The sequence below is a fragment of the Melanotaenia boesemani genome, chromosome 5 (assembly GCF_017639745.1).
Source record: "Melanotaenia boesemani isolate fMelBoe1 chromosome 5, fMelBoe1.pri, whole genome shotgun sequence".
Classification (NCBI taxonomy): Eukaryota; Metazoa; Chordata; class Actinopteri; order Atheriniformes; family Melanotaeniidae; genus Melanotaenia; species Melanotaenia boesemani.
The window spans coordinates 14,740,563-14,759,227 of NC_055686.1; the positions used below are offsets into that span (position 1 = coordinate 14,740,563).

At 40.6% G+C, this 18,665-nt stretch overlaps 1 protein-coding gene across 2 annotated transcripts in view; it reads left to right on the forward strand.

Moving 5' to 3' along the window:
* The window catches only part of kdm6ba (lysine (K)-specific demethylase 6B, a), a 110,967-nt gene that overhangs the window by 66,684 nt on the left and 25,618 nt on the right, over positions 1–18,665 (forward strand). For both annotated transcript variants that reach the window (XM_041985107.1, XM_041985108.1), the window contains one exon: positions 18,336–18,403. The gene's annotated coding sequence lies outside the window, so the exon portion shown is untranslated. The remainder of the gene's footprint in view (positions 1–18,335; positions 18,404–18,665) is intronic.

An 18,665-nucleotide genomic window follows, 5' to 3' on the forward strand; every position in this document is an offset into this window, starting at 1 on the left:
GTTTTCTAAATGGCGCCAAGTAACAGAAGTCATTTCAGGTTCCCTTTCCTCCAGAACAAGTTAATACTGTCTTCTTTTATTATAAACTAAACAGTCTGATGTTATTGATATGTCATAGCTGCTCTCTAAGTCTCTAAGCCCTGACTCCCCACTTTACACCGGGTGCTTGTTAACTGGGGGTCGCAGCTTCCACAGGTGTGACGACACACAGACGGGAGCTGCAGCAGTTCAACCCTCATCCAGCTTTTCTGCTTCATGTTGCTCAGGTACAATGAGAACAACCACATATGAGCAAATCGTTTTACAACTGATTCCAGCTTTCGCGATTCTCGTCTGTCGTTCCTCGTTGAGCCAAATGTCTAATATGCACCACAATCAAAGCAAAACACAGATGAGAGCTAATCAGAGGTGAAGACGCACCTCTTCTTTTTGCTTTTTATCATGATGGTGTTCTCCTCTGAGGAGGGTAAAGAGGGAATGAACACAGAATACTCAGACAAACATTCAGAGATATAAAGTCCTTTACCTGTGCAATGTTGGTTGTGAACAAGAAGAAAAGTTGGTCTCACTGGAGGTGCAAGAAAACTGCACTACTTATGAGGGGACATGATATATTTTTAACAGAAGCAGCAGTAAAGGGTGAAGAAAGTTCAAACCAGTGCAGCAGAGGATTAAAGTAGCTAGAAGAGAATTAAAATGTATTTATACAGTAAGTTAACCTCCTTAACATCATGGAAAGGTAAAATAAATAAGTTTTTCTTGGAACATAATTATTTGTTTTAAAGAAATGAAGTAATATCCTGCTTCAGGAAGGAAGGTGTCATTGCTTTTTTAAAGTAGCAAATGGCACCAACTGGCGTGATTACTTACTGCACAGGGAACATATTTACTACAATTTTACCAGTTCCTTTAGGTCCTTTCTAATCTTAGTGGAAGACAATGTTTCCCATGTTATCATGTGTCTGATGCTTTATCTGTGATTGCAATGATTTCACATTCAAAAGAAGAAGAGATGGGTGGTTAATTCAGTTATGCAGGGTCAAAGGGCTCAAGCAGATTAGCTTTGGCCTTGAAGCTAATATCTACCAGAGTGACTTTCCTGTGTAGGTAGCTGTATATGATTAGCTGAGAGCAAGACAAAGAGAGCAGTAGACATGATGAAAGACAGAGGGAGAGGAGCCAAGAAGCTTCAAGCGCTGCAGCCTGATTTTCTGCAATTTCAGGTTGGTCTGGATCTCTGCTGCAGTCTGAGATATGAGAGAAGAAGAAGAATTAGAACAGGGGAAAACTAAACGGGCTGGAGATGAAGGGTATTTAAGGAGTGTAAAAAGGAAAATATCCAAATGAGACACACTGACTGCACACACAGTGGTCGAGCCAAGTGTGTAGATGCCTGCTTTGTGTGATGAAGAGGGTCTGGGGTTTGTTGATTTAAGTTAATGGCTCCCAGTTGTCTCTAATAGGAGAGGTTTGTGTGTCTACCACTGGACATGGACAAGCTATTGGCAGATTAAAAGAAGAGAAAATCCATCACACTGAGGAGCACACAGATGTAACCGGCCTCTACCACCAACCTTGTGAGTGACAGACACAGGTGTGTGTGGATGCATGTCTTTACAGCTCGGTTGCTTTTATTACTATTTTGCAAAGGTCACCAGTGGAAGTTTATGGCTTCACTTGCATAAGGTGTGTAAAGACGACAAATTATTAGATTTATCATCACTTGAGTTTTGGAGTTCTTTCTGAAAGTGGAAAGAAAAGTTTTGGTGAATTAAAAAGAGCTAAGTTTTTCATTCGCTTTTACAGAACCTTGTCTTTGCTTTTAATTCTCAAACATCTGATAGTTTCTGATAGTTACATTTTCTACTTTTGTTGTTTGCGGCTTGCTTTCTTAGTCATTGCTTGTTGTGTTGTTAAAACTCTTAAAAACTCCATGTCTAAGATATCAACCACAAGAAAAAGTATGTGTAGTAGTAGCACATAAACACACACAGACAGAAGACCAGTGCTTTTACTGAACTCTGTAATTCTATGCAACAAATTCATGCTGCCACTTTGAAGGTTTGTGCTCATAGGCAGCTATTTTTTCTTTTTCTTTGTATCTGTTTATTTGCGGTGTTTCTGCTTCAAGTGATGTGGTCCGGCATTGCTTCACATCGTACATGCACGTGAGGTTTCCTCCTTCCTGTGTCTGTCTGAGTTTGGGGAATTTCTGGGAGTGCATTTCCTCAGCACCATTCTTATTAGTAGATGTGGGTCAGGTTTTGCTACCAAGTGCAGGATGTTTGTTTGCCTTCTGTTGTCAGTAACGCAAAAGTGAACCGGTCTTTAGTCCTGTAGTCATTGTGTAAAACCAGTCAGACTACAGAGATGAAAAGTAGAAGTACTTTAGATCTTTGTGACAAAAGGTGAAAGATGGCTTAATGGTTCTTTTAAATTTTCTATTTTGTGTTTGCCAAATGACATTAAACCATTGTAAAAAGTTTTCTTCATCAAAGTAAAAACAAATCTTTGTGAAGTCCCATGCAACCCTGCATTCTCCTTTGCTTCGTTAATCTGCATTTCTTTATGCAAAATTGCATTCTGCAGACTGACCCCCTCCCCGTCCATAAAATGCAAACAGCTGCAGAGTTGCATGTGTAACAAAACCACAACACAAACAAGTTAAACTCTGGACCGACTCCCTTAATCAGGTTAGTATACATTTATGGACTTTGCCAACGATGCATGCAAAACACTCTGTGGCTTCCTGTCCTTGAATCCACACACCAACACATCAACTGTAACCTGCGAGTGACCCCGCAGTCTCCTCCATCAATCAGTTGCCTGACAGTGATGCATTAACCTGATTGTTTCTAAGGAGACACAGGTTTAATAAGGGGAGAATAGCAGGAAGTTGAAGATTTGTGTTTGTGTCCAGAAGGTCTGACAACTAGAATTAAATGACTTTTTTTTTACTTTTTAATTCTTCCACTGCACTCTTGTTCTTCTCCTGCTCAAGCTTTATCTCCTGTGTTTCATTGCCTGTCTCTTTAACCCAGTTCCACACTGAACCCTGATCCCTCTGTTGTGTAATTTCTGTAACTGCACTTTCACATGTCACACAATGTCTCCACACACGAGTCACGAGTGTCAGCTGAGCCACACAAGAGTTTTTGGTAAGATTGAATCAAAAGCGTTGAAATAATTGGTTCTGCGATCAGCTGTTTTCTGTGCGGCGTAATTGTTCCTCTTTCTTTTGACTGCCCCCACTTTATCTGTCTGTGTGTGTGTGTCCAAGAGTGTAAGAAATCGAAACTCCGTCCGCCTGGTAGTGTTTATGAGGATATCTGTGTCTCTGCATGAGTGTGTCTGGAGGGCAGTGGGTACACTGTGGCCTTTATGGGTCTGGGTGTGTGTTTGCCCCCAGACATGTAACACGATCTGTGTTGAGAGGTCCTTCGTCCCTCCTTGGTCTGTCTGCACCCTCCCTCACCTCTCTTCTGTACTACATCCTCCCCTATCAGTTCACAGCAGTGTCTCCTTTCCATCTTCCTCTTTTCCTGTCTGTCATCCCTCTTCTTCATCTGATTTAACCTTAAACTTGTAAATCAAGGCCTTGAAATACATCCGTGATCCGTCAACCCTTTAGGTTTATGCATTTTTCCTTACTTTCTCTTACACACACTGCACTTTGATTTGAGAAATTGGAGGGGAAATTTGATGCTTGTTTTTTTAAAGGGGTATTGATGATTTAATTACTTTTTTTGCTTTGTTAGATATCTGAAGGTGCACTGCAAGCTGCCTACACTAAACTAGTGAGATATGTTGTAGATTATGTGTGTGTCTGTTTGCTGGGTGGGGCAGGGTGATGGAGGAGGTCAGGAGATGGGCTAAGTCAGCCCCACAGGATTTCTATCACTGATGTATAGAATTACAAGCTTCCCTGTCAGATGGTCAATGCTGCCTCTTCGTGTTGGCAAACTGCGTTCACCATATTGAACACAGAAAAGCTGCAGAAAGGGAAGATTATACCTGAGTTTCCATTGGTTGTTTTAGATCTGCATGTAAAAGATGTGAAGAAAAGATCAAGGACCAAAAATTTAAAAAGCTTCCACTAATGCACAAAATACTTGTAGGCTTCCTTGATGTGGTTTTCGCCTGTTGTGAATGGACGGGAAAATGGAGACAGGTTTCTGAATCATGTCTGACCTGCTAAAGACAAAATGCCATGACTTATCGGCTATACCTGGTCTGTATTGGTAAACTCTCGACTGACCAGTGTCTTCAAAATAGCACAGATATTCCCAGAGATTAAAGTTATCTCTACAGAAGTCTTTCCATTTTTCTGTTGTGGATGTCCACCACAGTTGTTGTTTTTCCACCTCAAGGCTTAGCCATTTCTTCTAGTGAATTTTAACCTCGACTGACATAGACTAAACCGCTACCTTCTGGTGACACTGCACAGCCAAGTTTATTAGCCTCAATCTGTTGGATTTAAACATTTCTTTCAGCTTGTTAAACCATCACGTTGGGTTTGCTTTGCTAAAGAGTGGAAACCCAGCTTCTGAATCTTAATATACTGATGTACAGAAAATACCAGTTTCATGTGAGCATGTGGCTTTGGGAGTTAAGGAGCCTTAAATAAAACACAGCTGAGAAATTGTACTCCTACACTCACATGCTGATAGCCATGGGCCTACATGTAGGTGGTTATAATAGTTATTGGCCAAACAAAATGAAATCCTTCACCTTCCCACTGCCTCAGAATTTCCTCACAGACGTTCCTTCTGTGTGTTTTCTCTTGTAGGTGTTTAGCTGCTTTTGGAAGTTTAAAATCAAACTAGACCTTTTAACCCCGACAGTGTTGTGTGTGGTGTTTGGACAGTGTGTTTGCAGTTTCCAGGTGTGTGTGTGTGTGTGTGTGTGTATTTGTGTCCTACACTCTGTTGCCATATTTCAGAACAGTCAGCCCAGTGCAAACACAGCTGGCTGCCTCCTGTGGTTGCATGGGTGAACAGCAGTCTCTTTGCAGACACAAAAATCACTAATAGGAGGATCACATTCACTTCAAGTACATTAACAAAGCTGTTAAGCGCACTGGGATTCATGGTGTCATTTGTAAGGTACATTAGTGTCAAAGTTGCAGCCTGATATCCAGACTATCAGCGATGTTAAGCTGGTGATTATTAAGTCTCTTGGTGACTGCTCATGTTACATTGCTGTGGGCAACCAATAATAGATACTGAGTAGAGTGTGTTCAAATTTTATTCCTTTAATTTTTATACAAATCATAATCTCTTCAAGTTGTAAGTCATTTATATTCTTAATAATGCTGAAATATATTTTTAAGTATATTTCCAACACTAATGTGTTACTGCTCCTATGGCTGGTAGATAAAGACGATTTATCAAAGGCTCATGTGGTAGTCTGAACCAGACAGACAGAGAGGGATGAAAAAGAGAGGTGAGCGAGCTGGTCCTGAGAACAGCACATCATAAATAAAATGTCAGAAACACTGGTGCATGCTAGCCAGTGCTCAGGGTAGCATGAAATCTGCTCTCACCCCCGCCTTTCTTATCTCCCCTCCCTATCACTCTCCTTCTCTCACTCTTTGTGCATGTGTATATGTGTGTGCAGGGTAATTGAGGTGTGTGACCTTGCTGTAGGCCTGGCAGGTGTACGGCAGAGGATGAGAATGAATGTGGAGGAAGAGAGAGGGGATGGATGGAAAGCTCTGCTATTATAAATTGCCTGGTTTGTAGCCTGCCTGCATGTGCATAGATGTATGTGTTTGGCATATACATTTGGCATCCTGTAATAGAGAAAAAAAAAAACTAGAAGCAATTGTGTGGGAGGCAGTAGGGTTTTGCTGTTAGGCCCTCTACATGCAACTTGGAAATCAGATCATGTGAATGTGTGTGTGGGTGTACGTTTTATTGAGCACAAATATGGCATGTACTGTTGTGTGTGTGTGTGTGTGTGTGTGTGTGTGTGCGTGTGTGTGTGTGTGTGTGTGTGTGAATCTGCTTTACATTAAAATAGAGAAAACATTTTTATACATGTCAAAATGTAATGTATGATCATTGTAGACTAAAGATATGAATGATGGAAATGATGGACAAATTCTGTTTTATAAAATAAGTTCGGATAACATGTAGGAGGTCTTTTTCTCTCCATTTCTTGTTTCACACTAATAAGACTTAAACATCAGCCTCCTTGTTTTGACAGTTTAGGCACTCAAGCAATTATTTGGGCAAATTCTCACTTGGGAACACATGACGGTAGAGCTTCCTTGCAAATACATTTAAATAAATAAATAAAAACGCTCTTGGCTTTACAGAATTCAGTTTAAACAATTATTAATTTTAGTCAAAGATGGTACCAAAATTCATGTTTCACTGATGTTGAGACTTAAATGCACCATTAAAATGTTGTTTCCACAGCCATGCCCACAGATATTTCCCTTACCCCCCGAGTAATTTAATGTTTAAAACACGATTTAAATATGTCTGTGTCTATACACCCATATAAATGATCTCACACAATACCATGACATAGAAGAAGAATATAATAATATACAGGCAGATACAGAAATAACAGGCTGGTTTCTTACCTCCTCGGGAAATAGCTTTTGAGTCCTTGTACATGTAGTTAAAAGCATGTTAAATACAAATACATTTTCAATAAAATGATATTAAAGCGTTGCTCTGTTTTGTAAAGCGACTAAGACAGGTCACCATCTGTCTTATGGCCTCCAAACGGGGTCCATATTTTGCCATCTTACCACAAACATTGTTGAGATATGACTGAATTCTAGTCATAACAGGATAGCAGGATTGATGAACCACAGCAATAACTAGAAGACATCTAGCTTTTCAAATGCATAAAAATCTAGCATGCACATTCAAGAATAAAATCAAAGGGAAACTATAGTGTTATCCATCATATTTAGTGATATATATGTATTAAGGTGTCGGATGTGTATTACACATTCAAAAGTTTTATAAATTAGGTAAATGTACGTAAAAACAAAATTTATTGATGTACAAAAGTTGAATTTGAAATAATGTTTGGTGATTTGTCTCTGATGCAACGGACGGAGTCGGATGCTGGTGGTGGAAGAGCAGACATCGGAGGCGACAAACATGTCTGACCAGGCAAAGGTTGCATGGAAGTTAGACTGGAGGAGGAATCGCAGAGCATCAGACATTTCAAAGAACAGGAAATTTGATGGGCTTGAAAAGTAGCAGGCATGAAGTCCACTGGACCGGTGTTGTGATGGCAGAATTTAAGACTAAACAACAGATGAGGGCAAGTGTGAGGAAAAAGAGCTTTCTTATTGGACATAAGCTTCCTTTCCTGTCAACCAAAAACCCCAACCTGTTTCACAACATGATGTCATCTCATCACTGATCTTTTTATCTCGTTAATGACTACAGACACGCCACACACACCAGAAGCTTCTTGGTAAATCTAATCTACAATCTACAAAACAGTATTCTAAATAACATTAAAGACTTTTAATGTCCATAAGCAACATGCTAATAAGGGACTGAAAGAAAATGCAATGCAGTCATTAGGTGGCACCAGTATTAACATACTCACTATTAGTGGGGTTATATGAGGTTATTATGGGTTATTATTAGGGAATTAAGTTTTGTCTTCTCTCGTTAATGGAAAAAAAATATTCTTACTGCTTTTATGATAAAAATGTAGATAATACAAATTCAAATTTAATCTGAGAATTAATGATACCTTTCAAAAATGTTACTGCTTCGCAGTTTTGGTCACAATATTTGTCTGCAAATGGTGATCTTTGTTTACTTATAGGCACATATGACTGATCAACGTCATATATGACCACATATATGTCGGGCTTCTGCTCTTCCTCGTCATAAGTACAAGTTCAGATATCCTCTATCGTATACATCAAATGCTAACATTTTTGCAAACTCCTGGTCTAGTAGCTGATTTAGCCACACCTTCGATCAGAGGTGCCCAAGTTCAGTCCTCGAGATCTACTATCCTGGAACTTTTAGATGCAGCCCTTCTCCAATACACCTGAATCAAATGGCTCAATTCCCTCATCCATGTGTCATTCAGCTCTGCAGATGCCTGGTAATGAGCCATTCAGTGGATTCAGGTGTGTTAGGGAAGAGTTTCAGGATAGTAGATCTTGAAGACTGGATTTAGGCACCCCTGCCTTAGAGTGCGGCCTCACATTTAGAGGTTTTTGACCAATGAGAACACACATATGGACAGGGCACACATAGAGACAGAAGTTAAAATGTAACTTTTTGGACATAAGATAACAAGAGACACCACAGTAATAAACTACAGTAATGTCTTTTTACACATCTAATCATGTGAACCTCTGAAATAATCTGAACTTGAAAATAAGTATGATTTGGATCTCAAACTGGCCTGCAAGGATTATTATGATCTCATTTTCTTGAATTTAAGTCTGTCTGACTTTTTTTTATCAACTAGCTACATATAAAGAAATTGTAATAAATATATGTAACATGGAGGTAGTTTAACATGACACTTATCAGCTTTGTGTACCCATCATCATCATCTTCATCTTCACAGAATACTATGGAGACAGCAGAGAATCCATGAGCTATCCCACATCCCCCTCTTCTCTTCCTCTGCACAGTCGCACAGTGCATCTGTGTCATGTCATTGGGTTCTTGCGTCCCAGCGTAACCCCCCACACCCTCCCATCCCGGTGTAGTCTCTCTCTCTCTCTCTCTCTCTCTCTCTCTCTCTCTCTCTCTCTCTCTCTCTCTCCTTGTGTGTCTCAGACTGTCATCCTCGATTTCTTCATCCTCTCTTCCTCCTCCATCTCATCCCTCGTCTCATCCTGCTTTCTCCTACAGAAATCTTTCCCTCTGCCTGTCTCCCTCATTCTCATTCTCTATATTTAATGTGTCACTCTCTTAGTATCTCTCCCTCTCTCTCACTTCATCGTGCAGTGCTAACACACATACACATCGCTGCACGCTCTCTCACGAAGCATACACAAACATAAAACTGTCTCTGTGCATATATTAATAGATCCAAGCTCCTAAGCCGGCTGCTGCATGCATAATCTATCTTCCTATACAGAATGTGAACACACACTTAAGAAGCTCAGTGTGTGTGTGTGTGTGTGTGTGTGTGTGTGTGTGTTTGAGGCCTCAGGCTCCACCCTCAAGAGACAGGTGTGGACCAGATTGAGTTCCACCTCATTTCCTCTGCCCTGTACAGCTGGTCAAGGACGCATTTATACACACAAACAGGCATGCTCTACTCCAGCTTAAACATACACATATTCAAGTGTAGAGACAGATAAATATATATATGCGCCACATATTTCCAATAAAGACACAGAAGAATCAAATGCAGCATTAGCATAAAGTAAGTGTGTGTGCACTTGGATTCCTGTAGAGGAGAATTACAGCTGTGATTAACACAATTGACAGAGTATTTCCATGGTGACACTGACAGATTTGCAGTCCCCATATAAAGTAGCTCATGCTTAATTCATACTCTTTATATTACACACACATGCAACACTCCTCCTTATATCTGCAGCTGTCTTTGGAGATTCATCTTTGATCACATTGGCAGTCCATTTTTCCTGCACTTAATAAATGTATCATGAGGAAAATTATGATCATGGTACAATCATGAAAACATGTTTGACAGCATTCAGCACGAATCTCTGCAGGCTGTCAGTTCACAACTGTACAAGACTCAAGACAACTGGTCATTAAATTACTGTAATTTAACTTCAGTTATATTCAAATCCTAAATCACAAATGCACAACTTGTCAAAAGTGCAAATTGTCTTCAGGAATTTTTCGACCACTTACATAGAACCAGTACTTTTCGTTTTGATTGACAGTGCTCTGGCTGACATCCTGAAAAACTGGTGCCACGGACAGTTTTGTCTGTCTGCGCCAGTTATGCACGTAATATGGTCTATTTTCAGGGAGCTTAGCTATCCGTCACTTGACGCAGAAGACGGAGCAATACCACTGGAAATCGTTGGGGCAGTGCTGAGCAGAATAGCTGGCATGCGACCAGGGAAAGAAACGAACCAGAGATAAGGAGGATCAGGAAGAGAACAAAAAAGCAGAAGAACGATAACTGTTGAAATTGTGTGAGCCTTTGAGGAAGGACTATATGCAAGTGTTTAAGGCATGTTGGGTGGCTAAAAAATAACTGTAGAGAGTCATTACTTTAACTAAGGTAAAACTTTATAGCTGCTAAACAGTGTCTGAAACTGATGTCAGCTTGGGGGAGTGAACTCTGCACTGGAATTAATTTAAAATACCATAGCAATGCAAAAGATGCATGGAAGTATGAGGACGGTGACATATGACATTTGAAACGGACATCGCTATTTACATACGTAAGGGAGCATAAATGAGCTTTTAGGGAAACCATCCAGACCAACTAAAACTTGAAATAGCAATAGTGTAAGCTTTCATCTTACCCTCACTGTTGAGTGAATTCACAATCAACATTTTCAACTGCATTTCCAACCTGCGTTTGAGCTGCAGTTATAAAAATTGTTTGATATTTTAATTTCACTAAGCGGTTTTTTTTTAAACCTACTAAAAACAGTATGCATAATTTCTTTTTGCAGCACTGTTTATAAAAATCTTTAAGCATTGAGAAACACCAGTTGGGCATTTGTGGTGAATACCACCATTTAGTTTAAAAGTTAGTAAAATTGGGTCAGTAGATGTGGAATATTACCGTTCTGAGCTATAACATAGATTTAACCAAAGTGTGCAGCACTGTTGATCTACTTTTTGTGACATTAATGTGTGATTGTAGATGGATTGTGAGTGTTTGTATTGTTCCCCCCCTGAGTGTGTACCCATCTGCTGCGGTGCCTGCACAGTGCAGGAAGTGTGGGGTCACCATGTCTGGAGTGCAGCTATGCAGCCTCACTTGGCCTCAAATACAGATTCTGTGAAAAAACGTTTCCATTCAGATTGCAGCCCATAGATTTGCAGCGCAGTCACAGAAGCAGATGGGGGTGGGGGGGCAGGGCGTCTTGTGTATAGGTTTTGTGGCTGTATGCTTACTTGATGGTGAAAGTGATTGTCATATTGCAAGTACACATATGTTGCGTGTGCGTGTGTGTGGTCCTGTTTAGCCCCCATGTGAGAATCATGTGTGCTCCAGTAAGATAAAGAGGTCTTTGTGAGCAGATGCAGGAGACAGAGCTCATGTCACACACATTGCCTTGTGCGTCAACTCAGCATAAATATAAATTCACTCTACTTCAACTACTTTACTTTAAAACACACCTTATTAATTAAAGTGACTCTATTGTGTTCATTTTAGGCTAATTTATTTTAATATGTGGGTCCACAAGGGCAGGAATTAATCCAGCATTTTTCACACACCCCTTTTTTAAATTTTATTGATCCTCTGCCTGAAACGAGCAGAATGAGACTCTTCCACTCTGAGCCCCGCCTCCCCCTGATGCAGGCTGCCTCTGATTGGTCAACTGTCAGCAGTAGTTGTTAGGCATGCAAACATCAGCTGTTTCATCATAGAAACACTGGCAGAAGTCGTAAACAAACTGAAGCAATATAAATATTCAGTAAATGATGTCAACACAAAACATACAGCCGGTACATGTTCGAGCCCAAATCAGACCCCAAAAACGGGAGTGAACAACTCAGCAACCTGCAGTAACGAATGCAGCAGGACGTATAAGTTTGGTAAATACTCTGCTTACTAACCACAGTCTCATATAACATTGTTTGCCATCTTTCACTTGCCTTATATATTTGTACATGCCCCTGTTAATAGGTGTACAAGTGGCAAATGTACCACAATGCCAACAGAGGTGGGAAACGTCTGCTGCCAAGACATAGATAAAGTCATAATGTTATTTGCTACTATTAGCTGTATTTCTAGCCAGTCCATGTACATTTATTGTTTCACATGGCTAATCAGTGGGATGTTTTTAGCCCAGTTCTTAGATTTGTTGCATTTCCATCTACAGTGTTGATCGCTAACTTTCTGGTCATCATTACATGTGTGTTACCTGCTGGTAGCAATCAGGAAAAGTAAGTGTGGGTTAATTTCTTTAATTTGACCTTTGCTCACACACTGTCAAAACAAAACAGAAAACTTCAGTTTTACTTACAAGCCTGGTAGCAAATCCCACTACCAGCATCGAGGGTAGCAACCCTTATTCATCCAGCAGTCTTCGGTGAAGGGCCAGTCACAAATACAACTGTGGCTGGCTCCCAAAAACAAACTCCCTCCAATGCTGTCTAGCCATTGTTTCCTTGGGAATTTGAACAAATGTAGCTTTCCCTCACAGTGAAAGGAGCATTTCTTGTATCACACGACACTAAAAATGTTGCAGTGTCCGCCGCGGTGTCTTCCGCCTTACACTGAGGAGTGAAGGTAGCTCTGCCTTTCTTCTCGTGAACGTGCACAATTTGGAAAAGATGACCAAGTAGAAGAAAGTCTCTAAAACATATTGTTTTCAGCGCCATGAAAACTGAATATATAGACACAATGGGAAATTCAAACATGCGTTTATGTGATTAAAAAAAAACTGCACCTCTCACTTGTCTGATGAGTTTTCACCACTATAACATTGTAGAAAGTTAAGAAAAGTCTAAATAGAATAATAGGGCCCCTTCAAAGTTTCACTGCTTGCACATTAGAAATTTCCATGTTTAGCCTTTCATCTTGAATAGATATGAAATCATTGTTGTTTTAGGTGAATACACACACAGAAGTGTGATTTATAAAGCCCAGAGTCAGTGTTTTTGGTATGTGATGGTTAACTTTAATGGTATTGTGCAACTGGATAGTACAGTTTAACACCTCTACTCAGGTATGTGGGCTTGGCAGGGCTTGTCTGACCACTCTGCTCATACACACACTCAGCCACAGCCACACTAAAGCTTCATTTAAAAATGTCTGCCCTAAATCTACAGAGTATGTGCTGTAGTTTATGCATGTGACTATTTGCATGCATGTACCCATAGTAGTTGGTGATGAGGCTGTTGTTGCCTGTTCCGTTTTTATTTCTACAGAGTAGACTAGAGATAAATAATTCTGAAGAGTGTTAAAGTTTACTGAATTACCTGCGTGCAAAAAAACAAAAATAGAAGATATATAAATTGAAAGCCAAGACAAAATGTTTTTTATTTAAAGCTTACTACATGAACAAAAACTACAAAGGTGTAAATGTGTCAAATTAAATTTGATAAGACATGGTACTAACTTGCCTGCAGCTAATTTGTTAGTTTTTTTTATCCATTATATAAAGGATCACCCAGCAAAAAGCCAAATACTAACTTTGCCAAAGGGCGGTGTGACACCACTTTGTATAGTGCTGTGAAACATGCTGCAGTCAATAAATTGACATTTTACTATTCAGTTTAGGCTTAATTGCTGAGAATAGGTAAACATCAGTTACACTCTAACAAAACACTGAAAACACAAATCACGTGTGTATGATTCAGTCCCAGTTGTTTATGCTTTAAATCCAGAGGCGTGCTACATGCATACATCATGCATCATCACATCAAAGCCTCATGATACAACTCTGTATGTGTGAGATGGACCATTCTCACTCAGAGGTGCATCAGAAGTGGGTTAACTTTGCCTTGCTCAGAACTGAGTTCAAAGCTGAAAATAACTGCTTTGCAGTGGAGTGAAACTCAGTGTTAAGAATGATTAAACCAGTGCAGGCATTGCACTTTTACCAATGTCTTGCTGGTTCATACCAACTTTCAAACAATCAGCATTCAACCTACGCAAACCATTAACACCAGAGGCGATGCTTGCCTTGTTAGAGGGCTGCAACTGATCACATCTCCTCAGCATCTTCATGATAAAGTCCTGCAGTCCTTCTCCATGCAAATGAGCACAAATGCCATAATTCAGCCATCACTCCTATTTCATCTCAGTTACTGAGTTTCTTTAGATGTGAGAACATTTATATCACTGTGTGCCATCACAGACCCACCACTTTTAAGAAAAATATCACTTTCTTCTTCTTTTTTTTTTTTCTAGTGTGTATTCTGTTGGGATGCCTCAGGCCGCGTTATTCAGTGTACTTGTGCGAAGCGAGTTCAGGCACATCAGCTGCCTGCACCCAGCATTGTAATGTTGTTGTTGTTTTCAAACAACCTGCAGAGTATCAGCACACACACTTTACCTTTAAAAAGTTTAAGCTTCATGTTGACAAGACTTGAGTACTGCACAATATAACCACAACATCTGGTGATCTGACAAACAGAGAAGCATGATAGTGTTTAATCTGATCCTTTTTGTTTGGGATGAAGATTAGCTTGAGGGTTTGACGTGAGAGTTTGACGACATCAAAAAAAGAAAAAAAACCTACTAGCGTCAACTGTCTGTGAGGGACACGCTCTGCTCGGCTGCCATACAGAGGTTTGTGCGATTGTTTATATGTGCGAGAGAGAAGAAAGAGAGCAGCGAGGATAAGAACAGGGTAGTGTTAAAAAGGGTTATATTCATCCAGCCCCAATTTACACTCACTTGCTCACAAAGACAAACACACACATAATCACACTGTTCACAGCTCCTGATTTTGGCAGCAGGCACAGTCGGGCTGCTTTCATTAGCGTCTGTCTAGACACAATTTATTACCAAGTGCCCGTTCCTGTCCTCTTTCCTTCTCTGTCTTCTATTCATCTCACAGTGGGTTCACTTCTGCCGGATTTCAGACAGTCTTCTGCTGCATGGATGTGACGCGAGGCTCAGTGTGTCTGTCACCCTCCTCCTCTTAGTGTGGGTGTCATTTTCCTGCCTGTCCCCAAAGAGGAAGTCGGTCTGTCTGCCTTGTCTGTCACTTCATCTATCCATCCGTCTCTTGTCTGTGTGTGCACACATGTGGGAGTAAGAGTAGGTGTGATGGTTTTTGAGCCAGGCTTGGTTTTGACCATGACCTTTTACTGAAGCCATGTGGCAGAAGTTCATGGAGCCAAACATCCCCAACCACAGACAACCTGACACTCCTCCTCTCTGTCTGTAGCTCTGCCAGCTCTGGCTTCCAAAACACATGAATGTTTACAGTCAAATGAGACAGAAAGCAGACTGTCTGCCTCTCTCATGCATGCACACAGAAATGCACACCACCCAGTTTAAAGACATTTTGATGTCCTTCATTAGCCATGTTGCTTTAAAAATAGCACCATATCTGACCGAAGAGTAAAAAACCTAAAGTTGTAATAACTCAGTTTGGAAGACTAGAGAAGATACTGGATAAAACAAAGATATGTTCTGAAATACTTTAACCATCTTTTTAAAGAAAACTCACCCCATACAGCTCTCAGAATCTATGAATGTCACCTCCCTTGTCATTTAAACAACTTGAGCAACACTACTCTCTTATAAATGTCCTTATCAACACTCGTCCTGATTGCACACACCCCTTAAGGATGTGGTATGATGGCATTCCAAGAGATCTTAAGTTGTTCACAAAACAAAGCTTCTTGATGACTGAAAGCCAACAACACTCGCTTATACCTGCCTGCTAGCTGGGGATTTCACTGATTAACTGCTTTTAAACACACAACAGTAAGCCCAGCAGACAAATGGCCATGGCACAGAGACAGACACTCAGGCAGATGCTGACTCTAGACAGACACCGAGGAAGAAAACCCTGTCATTTTCTAACACTCCTGCAGCAACCCATTGTTGTATGTGTGTGTGCGTATTTATGTGCAGGTATGAAGCTTGTTGCCCTAACTTGAAGAGACCTTCTGAATCACCAGTGACTCAGGGCTGGGGCAGCCCACGCACTGCTTCTTTCCTCACGCCATGCAGGCTCGCACATGTTGAGCGATTTGCCTAATATGTTAACACAGCTTATCGTTAACAAAGCCATTAAGAGCAGCAAGGCACCAAGAAATGCAGGCATTAGGTATGTGTGCATGTTTCACCTGGAAATCCATGTTGAATGCACAATGAATACAGATGTGCATCTGTTCAGTGTGATGCATTTGTGCAATTTGGGGGTGGAACACCTGGATGAGTAGCGTCTACATAGGTCGTCTCTTTAACAAGACCAGCTTCTGTTTAATAGATTTCCCAAGGAAAGATGCACTCAGTGACCTGTAAGACTGTTTTCTCAAAGTCTCTTTTCACAAATTTACCCAGTGTTGGGGATTTTTGAACTGGATAATTTATCTGTGCGACATTTAGAACGGCTTGTGCATCAGTGACCATTGTGATATGTGTTTACGTATGTCTTGTGTACTTCTCCAAGTAAGTCTTTAGTTTATTGGTCATATGGAGGAATTACAATGCTATTTTCACATAACTACCACTCAGTAGCCTAATGTGCATGGTATCAAAGTTTTTGTCTGCAGTATGAGCGAAACACAGAAAGAGGGTGGCATACTCTGTTGGTTGCAATCTGCAGCTTCATTACTAAATGTCACGAAATTCTGTTATCTCTTTTAAATTTGTCAGGGTAAAAAGCAAATCTAAATAAATAACCCTACTGTGTTGAACTTACACTTTCTGGATCTTCCTTGTTCTCATACAGTGTTGTTTTGGTCTGAAGTCCATTTGAGAAAACAACAAAAACTAAATTCCCTTGTTCTTTTTTTCTTGCTTTTGTAACTCTGTTTTCACTTTCTCCATATCTCCCTCCCACCAAGCTTCTCTCACTTATTAGTCTTTTGTCTAACTGAGGACTTCTCAGTCCATCTTGTTCACCAATCCCTTTTTGTGTCTTCCTCTCCTTTGCTCTCTACCTCCAAGCAATTGCTTTGTTGCTCCTCCCTCTCTCTCTCTTTTTTGGTTAATGTCAGAGGGACGTACTCTCACTGGTTAACCTTTACAGAGAAAAGATAAACACCACTTTCTTTATCTCCTTATCTCTCACTCAGTACTGCTCACATACTTATACATCTTCTAAAAACTATTCATGCAAATGCAGATATGTAATTTAAAAAGTGTATATCCATCTTTTTTAAAAAATAATTTGGCAAACACCTCGCCAGACTTCATTGCTCTCCTTGACTGTTTTTCTCACAGCCCTCCCCAGACTCCTGATATCATATATGATAATATCAAAGCATGTGACATTTAGCTGCTGTCTCATTAAATGTATTCTGCCCTTGCAATAATTCAGCCTCCTTTTTTTTCAGCAACACTGAAAAAGCACCCACATTCTTTCTCACCCACCTACACACACACAGCTGTGACCCTTCAGGGAGTGTGCACTTTGACCTATGGTTCAAAGGTGTGGGGCCTTAACCACCAGGCTGCAAGATCAGTGAAGGCTGAGCCAGCTATTCCTGCCTCATATTGACTCAACTGTCACACACACTGTGCAAACTGCTGTGTACACTGCATCTTTTGTATGTGTGTGTTCAGTAGGGGAGCATATGGAGGATGCCATGTGTAGGCGTGTTTTATGGTGCAGAGTAGAATGTGACAGAGTGGAGGATAGATAATAGAAAATGGTCTATAGTATGTGTTTTTGTTTGTTTTTACATTAGCTCCTGATCAGCAGGACCATTTACGTTTGAACAAAAGCACAGCGACTCAGTCTGTATCTGCAGGTGCAAGTTCACAGAGGAAAGGCCGGGTTACATGAGGGGAGGTTGATCAGAGACTTGGTGGCATTTAGCCAGCAGCTTGTCAACCACAGCCATTAGATAAAAGGTCATTTTCACTGCTTGTGTGTTTGTTGTGCATGTAAATAGGAGTATATGTGCTCCTCTGTTTCAATATTTCTGCTTCATGTGTGGTGCATTTATGTGCATCCGTATCCGCTTCAGTATTGGAGCACATCACAGGTGCTGTGTGTTCTCAGGGTGTGTGTGTGTGTTGGGGGGGGTGGAGCTCACCGGAGCACCACCTGTTCCTTGTCATGTGGCCCAGCACCGACACTGTGACTCACTGAACAGGCTGCACACGAGGAGCACACACACAGATGGCCACGGCACTGGTCCAGGCCCTGCCGAACATCACACACACACACACACTGCGGTTTCATAAGTCACGCTGCATGACATACCAACAACATCATGACCACAGAGCAATCCGCAAACGTCACGCATGCATAATGAAACAAGCCACAGGAAGAATAATGAGCTGTGGTTCAGGAGAGCAAGATGCTGATCTTCTGACATTTGATGGCTGCTGATTCACCTCTGAGATTACCCACATGTTTGACTTCCCATCACTGCAGTCCAGTTTATTACACTATAATAGGTTTTAATAAGCCTTCCTTCCTTGTCATTGTTTTAAAGATGCAAGACAATCGCTATGACTCCTATTGTTGTTGAAGCCTCTAGACTGACCTCTGTTTTCTTATGTTTTGATTTCAGGAGGAAGGAGGTGTCATGGTGGCCTTTAGACCCTGAGAGAAAGGGACTACTTACCCTGTGATCACCAGGTAAGATTCACTTCTTAATCTTTCTTAGTGTCCTCATCATGTCTCTTTTTTCTCTAAATGATTAAACAGTAATTGTAAAAGGTAATATTTCCAATGTTTAAAGTATTTTTTTACCTAGTCATACTCCCTGAAATATATCAAAATTGTGAAATATAATTTTGTGTAGGTAAGACGTGTAAAGTAACAGGGGCGAGATGTGCGAAGAGAAATGAGTAAGAAAAGAGGAGGAAGAAGAAAGTACACTGCTCTCACACACATTCAT